General features: G+C 47.9%; 1 protein-coding gene across 1 annotated transcript in view; it reads right to left on the bottom strand.

The window, feature by feature from the left end:
* JAKMIP3 (Janus kinase and microtubule interacting protein 3) overlaps positions 1-17,776 on the bottom strand; it is a 66,839-nt gene that overhangs the window by 48,273 nt on the left and 790 nt on the right. The window lies entirely within an intron of this gene.

Here is a 17,776-nt window from a genome sequence, read left to right as displayed (position 1 = left end):
GAGTCTTTGTTCTCAAGGAGACAGGAGATGACAGAATTAGAACACCCATAATTACCCACTCACTTCTACCCATGGTGGACGTACAATCGTTCTGGAACACAACGACTACAGTATTGATACCATCACCACGAACTATGATTCCTGAAAATGGCTGGTTTTCATGTTCCCCTGTTCTCGCCCGTTTGTTACGTTGTACTGTGTCTGCACGGTGCTCACACAGCCATCGCGTATCACATTATCTCCCTCTGATCTCTCATTTAATGTTTTTCCTGAGGAATTCCAAAGTATTTCTTAATTTTCCCACTGAATTTGCTCAGACAAATCCTACCAGGCCACCTCTGAGCACACGTTGTAGGTGGCTCCTACGGTCCCCCCACCAATTAGGTTTAATTCGCAAAGTCACCCTACCTTCAACGTCCCTCTAATCTAGTCACTCTGGCTGTCTGAGGCCCACCCTCAGCAGACGCCATGGAGGCACTCATGGAACAACATCCCCTGAACTCTTGCAGGCTGACAACAGCTTGTCCATGCCCCTTCCACTTGAACTTCGGTTTTACTGGATATGAAATCCTCACCTCACATTTTTTTTCTTGAGTACGTTAAATATGGTACTCATTTTTTTTCTGGCACTAAACTATTGCTGTCAAATATCTGCTGATAATCTAATTTTCTTCCCGTGTAAGCCATGTGTTCTTTTTGCCTTGATGCCTAAATTTTCTTTTTCTTTAATGTTGCTCAAGGGTGTTGGTTGTTCCAGGTCCTAGTTTCACGCACATGGTGTGCTCTTTGTATAAGTATTTTCTTATTTTTTTAAAACTTTTTACAGTTTTCTTGAATTACAGTTTTTAGTGTTTGTTCTGCTCCTTGCTTGGGTTTTCTTCTTCAGGGACTTCTATTACCCATATGTTGGATTGTTTTTGCCTAGTTTCAATATTCGTCATTTGCTTTCAAATCCTTTTCTCTTTCTTCTTATACGTTTAAATTTTCTCTTATTTTCACCTTTTAGTCCTCGTAAAGCATTATTTGTTGTATTTTTATGCTCTTCTGTTTCTTCTAGTTTATTCTTTATTTCTAAAATATTTTTATTTTATTTCTACTTTTTTGTGTGCCCTAGCACATTATTTACACATTTTTATAATTCTGATTTATGCTTTTATTTATGTCTTATATTATTTTTTTGATGTCTTTTAGTTCCTTTTGAAGTAGTCCCTCATAGTTTCCACCTGTCTTAGAGCACGTCTTGGTTGTATGCTTTCTTTGTCTGTAGGGATGTTTTCTGCTTCTTATTCTTTTGTTCTTATGGTAACTGGATTGATTTGAGCTTGACATTTTCCTGTCTTTCACCGCAGTTATTTCAGTCTTCCTGAACTTCTCCTGGAGAATCCTAACCAGGTTCTGTACCATGGAACCCTTGCTGATCCCATGCAGTGTGTTCTGGGGATTGTCTCCGTACGTCTCCCAGGCTCCACAGGTGGGCAGGCAGCTATGAGCCATGCAGCCGTTGCCTCAGCATCCTCCTGGTGGAGAGAGGCAAAAGGGCCATCTGAAAAGGCCCAAATGACCCAGAGCACAGGGCAGGGCTTCTACCTGCCATGTTTTCCAGCCTCAGATGCATCTCTGCCCCGAGATCCCTCCCCACCCTGCAAGGCCCTCTCCTGCTTCAGGCCTGTCCACTGGTCAGAGTCACCTATCCCTCCCCTAGGTGCCCATGGTGGTTCATTCACACACGGGAAACAGCTGCATCTTGGCTCCTCGTGTCCGGCTGGCCTGGGAGCAAGCTGAGGGCAGGTCCCAGTCTCAGCTCCCCTTGCACATGGTCCCGGCTCACTCAGGGCCTGATGGATGGAAGCAAGCACCCTGAGAGCCTCCCTCCTCTTCTGCCCCGCAGGTTGGGGGCCCTGGAGCCTTTTCTCTGAGCCCCTGCCTGCGGCTTGCTGGTGGGAGCCCACACTTAGGAAGGGACCAGAAGTAGGAACAGCCTGTGCGCTGGGGCAGCCTGCCCTGTCCACTACTCATCCTCCTGCCCCCTTTGGAGCCTCATCCTCATCCACTTTCATTCCACACTGTGAACTCTGCAGACATCTCTTAAAGCAACGGTAACCGACTGATCCCGCCCTTGGAGTCCATCCACAAAGGCTGCATTTTCATTCATTGCTGAAGTGAGGGATTTGTTTTTAACAGGTACTTGGCTATATTTATCATCTTCAAATCCCTCAAATCAATGCATTGTTACAAATGAGCTTTCACAGAATGAAACACTTTAAAAAAACACCCGAGTTTTTCTGTCATCCTCCAGGTATTCTGTGTCAGGGGCCAGCACAAAAGGTCTGGCGGGAGGACCCTGTGCGCCTGGAGGGGGTGTGACTCTCTGGGTAGGGTGTGGCCAGACTGTGGGCCCGAGCGGAGGCCTGGACACTTTTCTGTCAGGCGGGTGTCTTGGACTTCAGTCCCTGGGGACTGAGAGTGGCCCCAGGCCCTGAAGCTCTGGTCTGAGGCCATTTCAGGCCCCGCAGGTAGAGCAGTGGCTTCGTGTCCCCCTCACACATGCTCTTGGACAACCTGGAAACTGCGTGAGGCATCGGTGACCCTGGTTTCCTGAGGTCACGTTTGAAAGGAGGAGGGAGCAGCTTGAAGGTTCCAGGAGCCTGAGGACAGGATGTGGGGGATCCTGGGACCTCCTTCAGGGCCCAGCTGAAGCCCTACAGGCACCCCGGGCACACTTCACGCCGCCTTGGAGTTGGAGGTGGGTCGCTGCTGACTGGGGCCAGGTTGCTTTGCTGGGCTTGTGCCCGGGAGCTGCAGGGAGCTCCTGACACTCACCAGGGGCTGAGCAACTCTCCCTGGGCCAAGCGGTTTTGGACGTGAAAGCCAGAGGGAAGTCAAGGAGATTCCCAGCCCCCGGGACCCCAGCAGAAGAGAATGTGAAGATGCCCAGTTCACGGATCCACGTGTGACTCTGTCTTCACACCTAGCTCGTGGGCAGCTGCCTCTGCAGGGCCGCCCTTCCCCAGCACCCACTCCCCAGCCTGGCCAGAAGCAAGCTCCGCTTCCCCAGAACTCAGGGACCTTCAGTCCCAGCTCTGCCTTGGACCTAGGGTCTCAAGAGGAGCCAGATGACTGTACTCTCCACAGAGGCTGCAAGTAGGAAAAGAACGAGAACCTGCTTTTCAGACCATAAATTCCTGCGCATAACCAGGAGCTTTTATCACCGTCTCTTAGCCCATTTCTCCTCTCTGCCTCGTACCACAGACCTACATATCTGGGTCCCCTTTTGGAGTGAAGGCAGAGCCTGGGGCCAATCCCTCCTGGTAGGGTGTCAGCAGTGGAAGGAGGAGGTGGGAGGTGGGAAGGATGGATTTGCCATCCAAGACTCATCCTCTGTGTGGATCCCCCTCTGCTCCACAAACTGCATCCACAGCCTCTCCTCCAAACCCAGAGGTTCTCCCTGAACCATCGCCAGCGATCCAGCTCAAAAAAGACACGCAGTAGTTGACCCATAATTCCCGATGAAAAGCAGGGCTTTCTCGAGCAAAGAGCCTCAGGGCAGCAGTTCTCGGGCATGGCTGCACATCGGGGGAAGCTTTATGAAACACGGATGCCTGGGCCACACGCCCAAAAATGATGACATATTGTCATGGGGAGAGGGGCAGCCTGGGTCTTGGGATTCTTCTAAAATCTCTTGCTTCCCAGGTGAGTGTGGGGTGAGGCCAAGGAGGAGAGTTACTGGTGCTCCACACCTGGGGTCTAATGAGGGGTTTCGGGAGCTGGGGGCCTGCAGAAGCTCAAGACAGCCCCCCATCCTCTGCTCCTCATACCGTGCGTGCCCCCCGACATGCACATACACACATGTACATATGTGTGTACACACAGACACACACACATGCACACACACACAATGGATTTTGGAACCCTTGCTGTTACGTTCTATCATGGGGTTCTGAAATATGTGAATGGGCCAGTTAAACAAAGTCATTTCTGGAATAAACCTCTAGGAGTCGAGGACGCCCTCCTCCCACTCCCATCTGCCCAGAGCCGACCTGGCTACACGCAAACACTGTGAGTTCAGATGTGGTGGACGCTCCTGTGTGCATTCTGATGGACGCCACTTTTCTACTAAAAACGATATTTTTCTCTATGATCTTCTTTCCAAAAAAATTATCTTATGCTAACCTTTTTAGCGATCAGCTGTTTGAGGACTAGCTCCCTTACAGGAACAGACAAATAAACACTGGAGCAGAGCGTGTGCACCCCTGCCACGTCTGCACGTCCTCACCGGCATCGCCCACCTCCTCTCACGGTCCCCCTGCACTTACAGCTGTGACTCCAGCACGGCCTTCCTCCTCAGTGACACACAACAGAGCCTGCCTCTGAATAAATGGGTGCATGCCCCCACGCCACACGAGCCTCACTTTCCTCAATTCTGTGAGTTGCCTGTGGCCTTTCCCCACATTAGCCTAGTTTCTGGAACGCTCACTCGCTTCTTGTTCTTCCGAGGCATTGGCCTTGGGGAGGCGCTCTTCTCTCCGGCTCACTATGTTGCTCCGTCGTGTTCTTTCTGCGGTGTTTGGTCTACGGAGTCCCCAGTGGCTCTGTTTCCACACAGATTTACGTCAGTGTCTGACTGACGAGAAAGAGAAGGCCTCCAGCTCCCCCGGAGCCCCGGGCGCTCTGCTGTGGGTGACCGCCCCGCACCTATAGGAGTGGAAGCGTATTTCCCACAGGAGTTTGGGGAATACCTGGATCGGAGGACTTGGAGACCATCCCGTCATCCGCCCACACACCTCCGTATGGACAGAGCAGGGGTCTCGGCCCCTGAGGCCCAGCCCCATGCTGTGGACGTGTCAGCCTTGCCGTCGGCTGCTCCTGTGCCACCCCTTGGCCCGGCGTGGAACTCTCTCTCCCGATTTCCGTCTTCCCCTGTCTGGCTCCTCCTTGGCTCCCACTCCTGATGACGAAACAGGGGGAACACTCGGCATTTCTAGACCACCCACCTCACCAGGTTTTGAAAGACAGTGACCGTCACACTTTGTTTAGCGTGACCGCCATAAGACACACCCTGACCTGTGACCAGGACACTGCACACTTGGTCTGAAAGCAACTGTCAACTGAGTTCAGGGTCTGGAAGCAGGTCTTGGTCTGCTTTAGGACCTTTCACTCTACCGAGTGTCCTGGTCCAGACGACACGTGATTAGGTCCCGTCTCTGCACCACCCCAGCATGGCTGCCTCACTCTCTGAGTCCAGAAAAACACACCCTCGGATCCACCTTTGGTGGCTCCTTCCTGTGGTCTCAGTTCAAGGCCACCTCTTTAGGGAGACCCCCCTGATTGCCAAGCAGAGCGACTGCACCACCACCCAGCATGTCTGCTCCCCTGGCTTCACTGCCGCCCAGCTGCTGGTTCCTCTTCCTTACATGTCTCTGTCCTCTGGGACATGGCCCTGGGAGCTGGGAACCAGCGGCCAGCACACAGGTGCCCAGTAAATACTTCCCGAATGGCAGTCGGAGGCTTAGTGGGGAGGGGAGGCCTCCTCCCATTCACAGCCAGGAGCCTGTACAAGTTCCAGAGTGTTTCTAACGGCAGGTTTAACGTTTGGGCGCATCTTCTTCATCCCTCGTGTTCATTCCTCGACACGGTTCCAGGAGTGTGCATGAGTTGGGGGCTCGGCCTGCAGCAGGGACTCCGTGTGTGTAGGCGGGGGGGCTGCTCTGTGCCCAGACGAGAGCCAGAGCCTTCTCGAGTCCACAATGGAAAGACGGGTGACCTTGTGTTGCTGTGATTATTTTTACCTCTTTTTCCACTTTAAAGGACCCCAACACCTCACTTCCTTTAAGACAACGTTGAGTTTACTTCGATGGGGGCTCCTTGAGGCTCCTGCCTTTGCGCTTCTCTCCCTGCTCTGCCTCCTCCCTCTTCTCAGAAGGTTCTTCATCCGAGATGGGCCCATTTAAATCTTTGGACAGAGGACCAGCAGCAGGAGGGTCCTGTTTTTATTTAAATCATTTTATTCTTTACTGTCAAGTCTCAATTCATTCAAGTGTCCCTCAGTGATGAATGAATCATTGGCCTGAAATCTGAAACACTCGGCTCATGGCTGCTACGTTTATTGGCTTCCATCTTTCTTCACAGGGACCTTCTCTACCCTGGAAACTGCAATCTGCAAAACGAGATGTGGCAGTTACAGAACTCCGACGTGCTAAGAATTCCTAATGGAGAGAGGGAGCTTGTCCCCGGGGCCCGATGCCGCCTTGACCACCAGTGGGGTGTGAGAGCCTCCAGGGTCACCGCCAGACTCCAGACTCGCTCGGGAGGGCCTGCTCCGTCCTGCCCAGGCACGCCTGGGGAGCCGGGGAACAGTTGGTCTGTCTTAAGAAGGGTCCTGGTGGTCTACAGACTTCCACCGTGAGGTCCAGAACTAGGCCTCCTCCTAGGTGCTTCAGGAGCATCTGGAATGTGCTGGAAATCGGACAGAAGGCTCCAATTCCACACCTTAGGTCTGCTCACAAAAATCTGTCCTGTAGTCATAATAATGACACTAATCACAGCACACATAAAGACTTCAGAGGGACTGATGAAGACAGATGTTGTTGGCAACTGTTGTGATCACCACTTCTCATTTTGTATCCCCCACTTCGCTGTGACTGAGGCACACATTTTGCAGACCAACAACCTATCGCATTTTTGTGGCAAAGCTTCGGTCGCTGAGATGAGCAGATAGAACGCGTGGATTTCTTCAGTGCTACCTGTAGCCTTGTCTCTAAGCGGCTGCATGAAGCCTCAGCCGTGAGACACCTTCTCACGATGGATTGAAGTTAATTCAGACGCATCCTCATTTACTGAAATGACTGTAGGAAGAGAAGGGAAAGCGCAGGCAAGAACCAGAAAAGAAACACAATGAGGGGCAGCTCCAACCGCCCGTACGTCCTGGGGGTGAAGGAAACCAAGAGGCTGCTCCCAGCTCACCACCCATGGGGGGTGGATGCAGTGATGGAGACCACAAACCCCACCCCGTGTGCCAGGGACCACCAGGCACCTTACGTGAGCTGAGCCCACATCCTCCTCACGGCTGTTCTGGGAGACCAGCCCCGTCATTCTCAGTCTAGAGGAGGATGCTGAGGCCCAGGGAGGGCCTGGCCTCTCAGTGGGTGTGGGTGAAACCAGGCTTGAACCCAGGAACGCGGTGGGAGGAAATGGGGGAGGGCTGTGAGGGTCTGTGAGGTTCTGGATCATTTATATTTGAACCCGAAGGACAGCATGTGTTAATTCTGGGTGGTGGGTGCTGGTCCGTTTGCCTTTTATCATCTGTACACACATGCATGCACACACAGGTATTTTTTTTTTTTTTTTTTTTTTTTTTTTTGTGAGGAGATCAGCCCTGAGCTAACATCCGCCAATCCTCCTCTTTTTTTGCTGAGGAAGACGGCCCTGGGCTAACATCGGTGCCTATCTTCCTCCACTTTATATGGGACGCCGCCACAGCATGGCTTGCCAAGCAGTACTTCGGTGCGCGCCCGGGATCCGAACCAGCGAACCCCGGGCCGCCGCAGCGGAGCGCGCGCACCCAACCGCTTGCGCCACCGGGCCGGCCCCCACACAGGTATTTTTTTAAACATAGAATGTTTAAATGATGCTTGGCTGGGCAGGTGCAGGTCTGGCTTGGAGGCATCAGTGGGAGCTGGCAGGTGGGTGGGGGAGTGGGAGGGGGCAGATTAGTGACGTCGGGGGAGACTCAAAGAATGTCCCAGGTCTTGGTGGCCAGGGGGCCCTCCACCATCCCTGGTCTACACGTTCCCCTCCTGCTCCCCCCACCCCAGCTCCTGCTTCTGGACTAACAACAGCCCTGGAAGTTGAGAAGACAGTGAAGAATCATTATCTTCTACACCACCTGGAAGTTTCTTTAATGTAGGAAATCCAGGGCCCTTCACTCCCACACTTCAGCTCAGCCAAAAGGCGAAGCGGGGAGAAGGGGGGTAGGATGGCTGTGGGGAGACAGCGGGACCTGGTGGCCGAGCCTATGGGGAAGGCGCTCTCAGCACGTTGCCCAAGCCGCTAGCATCGGAGCAGCCATGGAGCAGCTGAAACACCTCCCTGCGCCCCAGGGCTCAGAGAGCCCCTGATTCTGCGGGTCGAAGGTGAGGCTGAGGGCCCACATCTTTAACAAGAGTCACAGGGAACTCAGATGCACACTGAGGCCTGGAAACTGCAGCCTGAGGGATCTTAACTAGAAAGAGCTACCAGCAGAGATAAAAAGATTTCAGAGTCCTTTTCTAAGCCAGGGCAACTAGGGTGTCTGTAGGAAGGAGGGCCAACATGTTGGTGCAGCCCGGAGCAGCCAGCATCTTGCCAGCAAACCAAGCCCAGTGAGGACTGGACTCTGATCTGATTCGTGGTGCTTCCCTCTGCATCTGCCTCACTGAGCATCCACCTCACCGAAGGGCCCTCTGTGATCTCAGTGGGCCCTGGTGCCCTCTGACAGACACGCTCTGACCCAGCAAGTCCCCGTGCAAGAATTTATCCCACAAGTGTCCTTGCACATGTGGTCCAAGACACGCAGCCAGAGACATTCACTTCAGGGCTGCTGTATCAGCCAAAATTCGGAGACAGCCTGGATGTCGCAGACAGGCCAAATGCGCTGAGCCTGTTGGTACAATGAAGGAGCACTTGTGAGCCCCAGTGTTCCATGTGGACCCACTTCCAAGATGCTCTGTGAAGTGACGAAGAGAAAGGAACTTGCTGAACCGTGTGTAGCATGCTGTAATCTATGCTCTACAAAGAGAGGCTCACACACAGCAAGTGCATTCATGAAACTGTAACTGGAACTTTCTGGGAAGGGACCTGGGGGCGTGGGACTTGAGGAAGGAGGCTCATTCACACTAGGCCTTTTCTTTTTGTTCCTTTTGAATTATGAGCCAAGAGGTTATATGATCTTTCCAAAAAATAATAAGTACGTGTCGTATAAATAACAGAGTCTGGGTTGCAGGACCTCAGATGCCAGCCCTGGGGTTCTTGCCTGGCACTAGGAGAGCCGTGAGCTCTGACTGGCCAGACTGGGGCCTGTTGATGGGCGAGAAACCAGCACACGCTCCCCCGGAAGCTGCAGGATGGATGGGTTTTTTGGTTTTTTTTTTAAATTTTTTGTTTATTGCAGTAACATTGGTTTATAGCATTGTATAAATTTCAGGTGTACATCATTATACTTCTATTTCTGCAAGGATTACATCATGTTCTCATGTTCACCACCCAAATACTAATTACGATCCATCACCACACACATGTGCCTAATTATCTCTTTTGCCCTCCTCCCTCCCCCCTTCCCCTCTGGTAACCACCAATTCAATCTCTGTCTCTATGTGTTTGTTTGTTGTTGTTATTATCTACTACTTGATGAGTGAGATCGTATGGTATTTGACCTTCCCCCTCTGACTTATTTCACTTTGCATAGTACCCTCAATGTCCATCCATGTTGTCACAAATGGCTGGATTTCATCGTTTCTTATGGCTGAGAAGTATTCCATGGTGTATATATACCACATTTTCTTTATCTATTCGTCCCTTGATGGGCACTTAGGTTGCTTCCAAGTCTTGGCTATTGTGAATAACGCTGCAATGAACACAGGGGTGTGTGTATCTTTATGCATTGGTGTTTTCAAGTTCTTTGGATAAATACCCAGCAATGGAATAGCTGGATCATATAGTAGTTCTATCCTTAATTTTTTGAGGAATCTCCATACTGTTTTCCATAGCGGCTGCACCAGTTTGCACTTCCACCAGCAGTGTATGAGAGTTCCCGTCTCTCCACATCCTCTCCAACACTTGTTGTTTCCTGTCTTGTTAATTATAGCCATTCTGATGGGCATGAGGTGATACCTCATTGTAGTTTTTTTTTAATTTTTTGTTTATTGCAGTAACATTGGTTTATAACATTGTATAAATTTCAGGTGTACATCATTATACTTCTGTTTCTGCATAGATTACATCATGTTCACCACCCAAATACTAATTACAACCCATCACCACACACATGTGCTGAATTATCCCTTTCGCCATCCTCCCTCCCCCCAATCTCATTGTAGTTTTGATTTGCATTTCCCTGATAGTTAATGATGTTGAACATCTTTTCATGTGCCTGTTGGCCATCTGTATATCTTCTTTGGAGAAATGTCTGTTCAGGTCTTTTGCCCATTTTTTAATTGGGTTGTTAGTTTTTTTGTTGTTGAGATGCGTGAGTTCTTTATATAATTTGGAAATTAACCTATTATCTGATGTATGGTTTGCAAATATCTTCTCCCAATTGTTAGGTTGTCTTTTTGTTTTGTTGTTGGTTTCCTTTGCTGTGTAGAAGCTTTTTAGTCTGATGTAGTCCCATTTGTGTATTTTTTCTATTGTTTCTCTTGCCGGGTCAGACATGGTGGTTGAAAATATGTTGCTAAGACCAACGTCAAAGAGTGTACTGCCTATGTTTTCTTCTAGAAGTTTCATAGTTTCAGGTCTTACATTCAAGTCTTTAATCCATTTGGAGTTAATTTTTGTGTATGGTGTGAGGTAATGGTCTACTTTCATTTTTTTGCATGCGGCTGTCCAGTTTTCCCAATACCATTTGTTGAAGAGACTTTCTATTCTCCATTGTATGTTTTTGGCTCCTTTGTCGAAGATTAGCTGTCCACAGATGTGTGGGTTTATTTCTGGGCTTTAGATTCTATTCCATTGATCTGTGTGTCTGCTTTTGTGCTGGTACCATGCTGTTTTAGTTACTATAGCTTTGTAGTATATTTTGAAATCAGGGAGTGTGATACCTCCAGCTTTGTTCTTTTTTCTCAGGATTCCTTTAGCTATTCAGGGTCTTTTGTTGTTCCATATAAATTTTAGGATTCTTTGTTCTATTTCTGTGAAAAATGTTGTTGGAACTTTGATAGGGATTGCATTGAATCTATAGATTGCTTTAGGAAGTATGGACATCTTAACTATGTTAATTCTTCCAATCCAAGAGCATGGAATATCTTTCCATTTCTTTGTGTCTTCTTCAATTTCTTACAGCGATGTTTTACAGTTTTTGGTGTACAGATCTTTCACCTCTTTGGTTAAGTTTATTCCTAGGTATTTTATCCTTTTTGTTGCAATTGTAAATGGGATTGTATTATTAATTTCTCTTTCTGCTACTTCGTTGTTAGTGTATAGAAATGCAATTGATTTTTGTATGTTGATTTAGTATCCTGCAACTTTACCATATTCGTTTATTACTTCTAAAAGTTTTTTGGTGGATTCTTTAGGGTTTTCTGTATATAAAATCATGTCATCTGCAAATAGTGACAGTTTCACTTCTTCCTTTCCAATTTGGATCCCTTTTATTTCTTTTTCTTGCCTGATTGCTCTGGCTAGGACTTCCAATACTATGTTAAATAGGAGTGGTGAGAGTGGGCATCCTTACCTGGTTCCTGTTCTTAGAGGGATGGCTTTCAGTTTTTCACCATTGAGGATGATATTAGCTGTGGGTTTGTCATATATGGCCTTTATTATTTTGAGGTACTTTCCTTCTATATCCATTTTATTCAGAGTTTTTATCATAAATGGATGCTGTATCTTGTCAAATGCTTTCTCTGCATCTATTGAGATGATCATGTGATTTTTATTCTTCATTTTATTAATGTGGTGCATCACGTTGATTGATTTGTGAATGTTGAACCATCCCTGCATACCTGGAATAAATCCCACTTGATCATGGTGTATAATCTTTTTAATGTATTGTTGTATGTGATTTGCCAATATTTTGTTGAGGATTTTTGCATCGATGTTCATCAGTGATATTGGCCTGTACTTTTCTTTTTTTTTTGTGTTGTCCTTGTCTGGTTTTGGTATCAGGGTAATGTCAGCTTCCTAGAATGAGTTAGGGAGCTTCCCCCCCTCCTCAAGCTTTTGGAAGAGTTTGAGAAGGATAGGTATTAAGTCTTCTTTGATTGTTTGGTAGAATTCACCAGGGAAGCCGTCTGGTCCGGACTTTTATTTTTGGGGAGGTTTTTGATTACTGTTTTGATCTCCTTACTGGTGATTGGTCTATTCAAATTCTCTATTTCTTCCTGATCCAGTTTTGGAAGGTTATGTGATTCTAAGAATTTATCCATGTTTTCCAGATTGTCAAATTTGTTGGCATATAGCTTTTCGTAGTATTCTCTTATAATCTTTTGTATTTCTGAGGTGTCCGTTGTAATTTATCCTCTTTCGTTTCTGATTTTACTTATTTGAGCCTTCTCTCTTTTTTTCTTGGTGAGTCTAGCTAAAGGTCTGTCAATTTTTTTTATCTTTTCAAAGAAGTAGCTCTTGGTTTTATTAACTTTTTCTGTTGTTTTTTTAGTCTCTATTTCATTTATTTCTGCTCTGATTTTTATTATTTCCCTTCTTTTACTGATTTTGGGCTTTGTTTGTTCTTCTCTTTCCAGTTCCTTTAGGTGTGCTGTTAGATTGTTTATTTGAGATTTTTCTTGTTTGTTGAGATAGGCCTGTATTGCTATAAACTTCCCTCTTAGAACCTCTTTTGCTGTATCCCATAAATTCTGGCATGTAGTATTTTCATTTTCATTTGTCTCCAGGTATTTTTTGATTTCTCCTTTGATTTCTTCGTTGACCCAATTGTTGTTCGGTAGCATTTTGTTTAATCTCCACGTATTTGTGGCTTTTCTGAATTTCTTCCTATAGTTGATTTCTAGTTTCATACCATTGTGGTCAGAAAAGATGCTTGGTATTATTTCAATCTTCTTAAATTTATGTAGACTTGTTTTGTGACCTAATATGTGATCAATCCTGGAGAATGTTCCATGTGCATTTGAAAAGAATGTGTATTCTTCGGTTTTTGGATGGAATGTTCTGTATATATCTACTAGGTCCATCTATTCTAGTGTGTCATTTAAGGCCAATGTTTCCTTATTGATCTTCTATTTGGATGATCTATCCGTTGGTGTAAGTGGGGTGTTCAAGTCCCCTACTATTATTGTGTTACTGTCTATTTCTCTTTTTATATCTGTTAATAATTGCTTTATATATTTAGGTGCTCCTACATTGCGTGCATAGATATTTACAAGTGTTATATCCTCTTGTTGGATTGTTCTCTTGATCATTATGTAATTCCCTTCTTTGTCTCTTTTTACAGTTTTTGTTTTAAAGTCTATTTTGTCTGATATGAGTGTTGCTACCCCAGCTTTCTTTTCATTGCCATTTGCGTGGAGTATCTTTTTCCATCCCTTCACTTTCAGTTTGTGAGTGTCTTTAGGTCTGAAGTGGGTCTCCTGTATGCAGCATATATATGGGTCTTGTTTTTTCATCCAATCAGCCACCCTATGCTGTTTAATTGGACCATTTAGTCCACTGACATCTAAAGTAGCTATTGATAAGTATGTACTTACTGCCATTTTTTTTTATAATTTTATTTATTTATTTTTCCCCCAAAGCCCCAGTAGATAGTTGTATGTCATAGTTGCACATCCTTCTAGTTGCTGTATGTGGGACGCAGCCTCAGCATGGCTGGAGAAGTGGTGCGTCGCTGCGCGCCCGGGATCCGAACCCGGGCTGCCAGCAGCAGAGCGCGTGCACTTAACCACTAAGCCATGGGGCCGGCCCTACCGCCATTTTTTAAATTTTTTTTTTTCTCAGTGTTTTAGTAGTCCTTTCCTGTTCCTTTCTTATTCTGTTGCTCTCTTCCCTTGTGGTTTGATGGCTTTCTTTACTATTATATTTGGGTTCCTTTCTCTTCGTTTTTTGTGTATTTATTATAGGTTTCTGGTTTGTGATTACCATGGGGTTCATATACAGAATTGATGGTCTCTTTAGTTTGACCTCTGTCTGAAAGCTCTACTCTTTAACTCCCCTCCTCCCACATTTTATGTTTTTGATATCATATCTAACCTCTTTTTTGTGCATTTGTATCCATTACCCTCTTATCATGGAAATAGATAATTTTTCCTATTTGTGGTCTTCTCTTTTCCCCGCAAATAAGTCCCTTTAGCATTTCTTGTAGTACTGGTTTCTTAGTGACAAACTCCTTTAATTTTTTCTTATCTGGGAAACTTTTTATCTCTTCTTCCATTTTGAATGATAACCTTGCCGGGTAGAGTATTCTTGGCTGTAAGTTTTTTCCTTTTAGCACTTTAAATATATCATGCCACTCTCTTCTAGCCTGTAAGGTTTCTGCTGAGAAGTCAGCTGATAGCCTTATGGGGTTTCCTTTGTATGTAACTTGTCTTTCTCTTGCGGCTTTTAGAATTCTCTCTTTATCTTTAATTCTGGACATTTTAATTATGATGTGTCTTGGTGTGGGCCTCTTTGGATTTATCTTGTTTGGTGCTCTCTGTGATTCCTGTACCTGGATGTCTGTTTCCTTCCTTAGGTTAGGGAAGTTTTCAGCTATTATTTCTTCAAATAGATTCTCTGCCCCTTTGTCTCACTCCTCTCCTTCTGGGACACCTATAACATGGATGTTAGTGTGCTTGATGTTGTCCCAGAGGTCCCTTAGACTGTCCTCACTCTTTTTAATTCTTTTTTCTTTTACCTGTTCAGCTTGGGTGATTTCTTCTAGTCTTTCGGCCAGCTCGCAGATCCATTCTTCTGTATCCTCTACTCTGCTTTTGAGTCTCTCTAGTGAATTTTTCATTTCCAGTATTGTATTCTTCATTTCTGATTGGTTCTTTTTTATATCTTCCATTTCTTTGTTGATGTTCTCACTGAGTTCATCCATTCTTCTCCCAAGATCAGTGAGCATCCTTAACACCCTTTGTTTGAACTCTCTGTCAGGTAGGTTGCTCATTTCTGTTTCACTTAGTTCCTTTTCTGGGGTTTTGTCCTGTTCCCTTACTTGGAATGTATTCCTTTGCCTCCTCATTTTGCCTCTTTCCCTGTGCTTGTGTCTGTGTATTAGGTAGGTCAGCTATGTCTCCTGCTCTTGGATAGGTGACCTTATATAAGTGATGCCTTATGAGGCCCACAGTGTGCTTCCCTCAGTTCTCAATGTTCCAGGACTGACCCCTATGTGGCCTATGTGTGTCTTTCTGTTGTGGCATGTTTGCTCTCCCTGTAGGTGCCCAGGGAGGCTAAGCTATGCTCCTGGCCAGCTGTTGTAATGCTGAGCTGCTTGTAGTTGTTGTGGGCCCTTTAGTCTCTTTATCAGGTGGTTGGAGCCCCAGCACAGTTGGCTGCAAGTTCTAATACCACATTTGTGTTGCAATATCTCTTTTAAGTGAGTAGGCCCCCAGTGTGGCAGGTTGTTAGGCTCAGGGCCTTACAATTGCTATAAGCCTCCAGCCTTTAGTTCTCTTGTCAGCTCTCTGAGGATTGCAGCTGGGTGGGGCTGGCCTCAGGCATGCGATTGTTTCAGGCTTTGGAAGGTGGGGCAAACCCCCATGTGGGTCTTTGAGAAGCACAAGTTTTCTGCTGCTGACAAGCCCCGCCGCCTACAGGTCCACACACACAGTCAACACAGTCCTGCCCTGTGTGCATGCCCCGACCTCCTGAAGTGGACCCAGTCTCTCCATGGCGGGAGCCCCACACACTCCACCACTGCCCCACACTCTCCACCTGCTCCTTGTGCATGCCCTGCCCCACTGAAGTGGGCTCAGTCGCCAGGCTGCAGAGAATCCAGTCACCAATCTATGAAGGCCCACAAGTTGCCCGAGGGCTTGTTGTTGGGTGGGGCCAGTCCCTAGGGTGGGCTGCCTGCCCTGGCTGAGCTGGATTAAATTGGTGCTTTAGTGGTTGGGGCAGACCCTGGGCTAGTGGGCCCCAGGGAGAACTCCAATGGTGTCTGCCGGTGTCTGTGTGAGCATGCCCACACCAGGCCACAACAATGGCCGCTGCCAGAGTCCCAGTCCCTGGAGAGGTCTCACCTCTCACTGAGATGCACTCAAAGCCTATCAGGTGAGTCTCTTTTCACCAAAGCACTGTGCACCTTTCTTTCTGGTGATTTCAGGTTGCCTTCTGCAATGGACGAATTTGTGCGTGGGCTCTTTAAGAGCCAGTTTTAATTTCTTTGTGAGCCAGCTTTTCTGGGGGTACTCCCCAATGTTTTAGTAGCAGGCAAAGTCAGATATTATGCCACTCGTCTCGATTGTGCTGGGTCCACAAAATGCCTACAGTGGGATTGCTCCCGGGCTCAGGGCCCCGCTCCTCCAGAGAGGCTGCGTACCTTTGGGCTGCTCCCGGGAGGCCGTGAAGTGCTGCGGCTTGTGAAGGTGGCGTTTTTTTCTCTCCAGAAGGGAATTTCTGCCTCTTCCACCTGAATTAGGATTGTCATTTGTTGCAGGAGTTCCTCTTATCCAGTTTTCAGTTCTCTCTCAGGGGTAATTTTTTCATGAGTAGTTGTAAATTGGCTGTGTCCGTGGGAGGAGGTGAGCTCAGAGTCTGCCTACGCCGCCATCTTGACTTCTCTCCTCGGTTCTTCGGATGGGTTTTGATAAAACTGCACATGACATATGTGTGATACCACTGTCATCCACAGACAGAGCATCTGAGCTGCGCAAAAGTGCTGTACTTGGCAGTTTCCATCATGCGGTGTGCTTTGCTTTGAAAAGATCATTGCCATTATATTCTTACCCAACAAAACAAAGGGTTTCATTGTCATTGCATTCTTAATAAGTCCTGTCTTTTTCTCTTTCATTCGCAAATGCAGGAGAGGGGAGGGCCAGGGTGATGTCTCATCTTGGCCGGCAGCGGCTGCGGTCCGGCCAGGACAAGATGCTTGGAGTGCCCGCGTGCCTCTAGGGCACACAATGGTGCTGGAACAGACGATCTCTGCGTTTGGGGGCAACTCTCCACCCCAGGCCACTTGATGCCTTGGCCTTCACCTGGTGCTCCAGCCAGGCAGCAGTCTGGGCCTCTTGGTGCTGTCCTTGCTGACCTGGTGACCGCCTGGCACAGAGCTGGTGCTGACATCGATATTCCCTGACTCCCTCCATCCTCACCTCAGCCGCCCGTAGGCTCTGACTCTCCTGCAGGCCCAGCGAGGTGGCCTGGCCAAAGGAGAAGCCACGTGGTCACTGCGACAGCCGCCTTCTAGTATCCGTGCTCCCAGCCCTGGCCTTGGGGCTCTGCGAGCGTGTCCTCCCCAGCCCCAAGGGCAGCAGGCCCTGTTATTGTCCCTTTGTACAGAGCAGTGGACCTAAGGCGGAGGATAAGTGGCCAGGACGGGCTGGCATGCTTTTCCTGTAAAGGGCCAGACGGTAAGTATTTCAGGCTTTGTGGCCCAGACAGTCTCTGCTGCAGGGACTCTGAGACAACGTGTACGTGAACATGCCGTGTCCTAACCACTTTATTTACAGACACTGAAATCCGAATTCCACACAATCATCATGGGTCACAAAACATCACTCCTCCTGTGATGTAACCAGGAGGTTGGGTAACTTGGAGGAAGCAACTGGCCCCAAATAGCCCGACTCCCGTCCCCCACTTGCGCTGGGCCAGGAGTGGGGAGAGTCATAGCCACCAGCCCGCAGCCTAGGGCCTTTCCAGCCCTCTGGGAGAGAATCTGGCCCTGGGTCAGTCTCCCTCTCCCTGCTGCCCTCCCCTAGACCCTCCCTTCTCTGCATCCCCCCCAGGATCCTGTGCACACCTCCTAATGTCTCCTGGGTGGGTGAGAGGAGAAAGCAGAGGTTAGGGCTGAGAAAAAGGGTAGTGTGAGCCAGAGGATGGCCCACACTGGGGCTTGACCTGGCGCTAAGCCGGGCGTATCCTCTGACCAGCCCCTCACCCTCCTCCCAGAGCCCCCCTCGGCTGCCAGCACAAGCCCAGCCTTCCCTCCAGGCCA

Source organism: Diceros bicornis, chromosome 6 (assembly GCF_020826845.1).
Source record: "Diceros bicornis minor isolate mBicDic1 chromosome 6, mDicBic1.mat.cur, whole genome shotgun sequence".
Taxonomy (NCBI): Eukaryota; Metazoa; Chordata; class Mammalia; order Perissodactyla; family Rhinocerotidae; genus Diceros; species Diceros bicornis.
The sequence above is the reverse complement of the archived record's forward strand: the minus strand, read 5'-3'. Positions and strand labels throughout refer to the sequence as shown.